Genomic DNA, 4,355 nt, shown 5'->3' on the forward strand with positions numbered 1-4,355 from the left:
GACTTATAGATTCTGATATTAGAAGCAATATACAATCATTAGTAGCCATTCATAGCCGTATCTTCCATATATTTGTCTCATCCCTTTTTAATGCTGTTCATTGATGGTTACCAAAGTTGTGCTAGCAAATTTCAGATTTAATTGTTGTAACCAATCTCTAAGAAGTGAAATTAGCATAGCCCAATGTATTTTCCATATAGACAACATCATTAACTAAATATTATTTATGCATGCATTTTTAATTTTCGTATAGCATGACATTTTCCAGTACAATTAGTCCTAGATTTACAACCCTAATTGAGTTTGCAATTTCAGTCATAAGTTGTGATCACCACATGACCACACCCAATTTTATAACCATTTTTGTGGCAGTCATTAAACAAATGTGATCATAATGCTGGAATAGTTAAGCAAATACTGGAAGTAAACATCAGAAAATGTCATAAATAGTGGTCATGTGTCCATGGGATGTTGCAAATGGTCATAAATGTGGCTGTTTGCTGAGTGCTCAAAATGTAGTCATGTGGTTGCAAGAGGAAGAATATTGGTACTCTGTATCTGGGCCGTAAGTAACATTTCAGGATCCATGAAATGGATGGTTGCTAAGCAACCAGTCGTAAATCAAGGATTGCTTCCTGAATAGCCTTTATATTAAAAACCCATATTTAGGAAAATTTGGAGAATAAGATAAGATATAAGATATCTTATTTGGAGAATAATAGACAGGAAGGAAGAAGATAGGCAGGCATTTCCATATTCCTCTTGGGTACTAGATAAAACTTCCATAATAGACATGCGTGGTATGATTTAAAATAATTGTGAGAATATGCCAGAAACATGCTTCTACAAGTTGCTGGTTTGGAATTATTATGTAGCAATATTTCATGATGTATTTGCAGTTGAAAAAGTTTCCATTGAATGGGCAGCAGATGCTCACTTTTAAATATATGAACTGACCCATACCAAAAAGCTAAAGGGCACCCCATATATAGGTCTAGAGCATTCAGAGATTCTCCCACTGCTCTTTTTAAAATTTCTGCATTTGGTTTATGAAGAGAGAGAGAGACTGAAAGAGCTGGGTAAAAATGTCCATAACATTGTGCCAAAAGGGCTTTTTCAAAAGGCAACTGGACTTTGTTTTTCCTTGAAGATGTTGGTTAAGAAGCAGAACCAAGAAGCTTCTGAAGAACTGAAGAAGCTTCTTGGGTGAGAAGCAGAATGTCTTCAGGAAAAACAAGTCCAGTTGCCTTTTGAAAAAGGGCCTTTGGGACAACCTTGACCTGGATGACCGAGAATCTCCATAGACGTGCATAAAATTTTACACTGGAGATAGGCAATGTAGGATTGTTTAGGACAGGGGTAGGCAAGCTTGGCTCTTTTATGACTCGTGGACTTCAACTCCCAGAATTCCTGAGCCAGCCATGCTGAGGAGAAATGGAGAGGTTTCCAAGCTGAGCCATGCTGGCTCAGGAATTCTGGGAGTTGAAGTCCACGAGTCATAAAAGAGCCAAGGTTGCCTGCCCCTGGTTTAGGACCACAACTCCCTGTAGCATTGCTACTAGCCACATTGGCTGAATTTCATAGCAATTATCTATCTGCTATCTGCAGTATCTAAATGGTAGCAGTGAACAATTCTATTGTACTATGACAAATATGGCTACCATATAAACCTTGTTGCCCCAGAAAAATTAGAATATTTCCAGGGGAGAACTACATTTCTAATGTGGACTAAATTAAAACAAATAAGAGTGTTGTACAGGTAATGCATGCATTGTGGATGACCATTATATTAGGCAAAGAAGCAAAGTTTTCATACACTTGCCATTTGCCTCTCACTTTTTATAGGACTTCTATAAAATACCAAAATTTCTTTGGCCAAGCACAAATACCTGCAGAGACTAGTCCAGATGGGGTGTGTTTTTCCTCCAACTCTGCTGCCCATTTCCCAAATTATGTAAATTTAAAAGCATTATCTTGAAATTGCTTTCCCCTTTTCTAGGTTTTCACTTAGGAGTTCTGCTCCATTAGGTTCCCCCTAATGTTTATTGCCTCTGCAGAATTCCTTAATAAATCCTTTATTTCATGTGCATTGCAGTCCATGCTGCTAATTTAATTTCTCTACTCTAAGAAATTTCTCCCTCCCCTTCAGAAGCAGACCTTTTGCTTAATACACAAACTACAGATGTCCTTGAACATATATATATATAATCGGGATGAAGAGAAAAGCTACTAGGATTCAGCATTCAACAGCACACTTTTAATCATTTTGGCATCATCGTGGTTGTGAAGAAATGCCTATTATTGCAGGTAACACAAATTTAGGAATCTGAATATCAAGGATTGGGTCATCTACTTGTATTTTAGCCAAGTGAAAAGCAACTGCAACCTCCTCCACAAATACCATTCTCATTTTCTGGAGCTTATTCAGTAGGGATTACGACATTAGAAGAGGAAGATTAATACAATTCTGGAATCTAAATAACCCATGCAGTAGTCTGGCTGACCCCAGAAGGTAGACATTTGGAGGTCTCAAACTCCATTACCCTGAAATCTTCTGGACCTTCACAATCAGGCTGTGCCTCCTGGTTTGGAGTTGTGGCTTGGTAGTTTCTGTTCCACCACCCAACTTCACCTGACATCTTTCCACTAATTCTGGGATGAAAGACAGATAAGACTATCAAACCTGTGCTGCCTTTCTGACAAATAAAATATTTAAAAACTAAACAAGAAAGGAAGCAATTTTCATAATATACCTCCACCGTATAAATACTACAAGGTAAACCAGGTTAAGAAACCAATGCCATGTTTATCAGGACTATTTTTACTGTAACAGAACCTGGCAAGTCTGAATGTGTTTCCTTCATCCTTCATTTTCTTTTTGTGTGAACCAGAGAGGGGGCCCATCTGAGACATTTTCTCAAATTACTTTCTTTGCCAGGGCTCAAGCCTCACTTATTTGACTCTTGCTTTGGTAGCTGTTCCTGAAGGCCATTCTGTGTGGCCTTTACACATACATAGGCATGTGACTAGAAGTTTTAGTCTTCCTTTTCCCTGGGTTATGGACCAATTTCATCTGTGATTCAAGGTGGGCTGGACTTAGATCTCTTCTGGGCATGAAGTGACTCGAGACTAATGACATGCTTGACCTCTTCCTCAGGCTCAGCCTGGTCACCTCCTACAATCATGGCTTTTTTTGACAGACCCCGCTCCACAAATACTGTTGTCATGTTCTACTCTTTGGAGTTATTTTCAAAGTAAATATTCTTTCATCAGATCAAACGAGAATTTGTAGGGAAAACAATAAATTGTAGAATTTCTCTGCCCTGCATTGCCACATGCAGATGTACTGCAAATTAGAATCTTATCTTTAAAAGGTTCTTTTGCTCTTATCTTATTTAAGGAAATTTATTTGGAATCAAGGAAGCCTGTTCTCATTTGGCCTCCAACTATATTATAGATTAATACTGAGTTGAGAACATAACTTGTTCTTTTTCCTTGACTTTCTGTTATGTCACCTCTGTAGTATTCCAAGGGGGACTTCCACAAGCAAGCTGGAAATATTAGAGAAGTACCTTGGCTGCATTCCAGATGAAGTTCATTCAGGTTAATCAATGAAAAGAGCTCCAGAAGCTGCAAGGATCCCACTGGGGTTTATAGATCAGAATAAGGTATAACGTTTTCAGTTTTTTTTTTTTTTTTAAAATGCCATGTCTTTTTACAGAGGAGAATCTATAGATGTAAACAATGGTTGGGTTAAAAAGGATAATGAGTGGAGGGAAAAGAGGCCTCAGATGCCAAAGCTGGGGGACTACGCTGGCTAAAATAAAGGGATCTGCAAAATATAAACACAGTGACAAATAGAGAATCGATTGGTTGCATAAAAATAGCAAAGAGATCAAAGGCAGGAAACGGAGCTATGTCATTCACTGGGCTTATTTACAAGATTATACATCCCAAGAACTCTGTGTCAAGGGCAGAGTAACAAAACCTTTCTTTATGTTGCAACTGTGTCTAGCAGGTGAGAGTGGGATTTGCGGTGGTGAACACCAATTCTGTGGAAATTACCCATTGTCTGCTGGGTGGAATTTGAGTGGAATAATGGATCGATGGGGTTAGGGTGGTTTATTTTTAATTATGCTAATCTGAAAAGGATGCCCTAAGTTCATATGAAAGGAGGAAGAATTGCAGTCTGTTCAAAGCATTTCCCTGTTTCAAGGAGAATACTAACAATCATCTTCATCCCCTGACTCCATATAATGCTTTGTGTCATCTAGTTCAATCCTGAAGTTATTCTCTGTAGGCAGCATGACTATTCAGTCCCGAAGATTCATCCTGTGGTTTGTTTCAGCTGCAAG

This window comes from Crotalus tigris, unplaced genomic scaffold (assembly GCF_016545835.1).
Source record: "Crotalus tigris isolate CLP2741 ecotype Arizona unplaced genomic scaffold, ASM1654583v1 scf7180000017947.1575755, whole genome shotgun sequence".
NCBI classification, from domain to species: domain Eukaryota; kingdom Metazoa; phylum Chordata; class Lepidosauria; order Squamata; family Viperidae; genus Crotalus; species Crotalus tigris.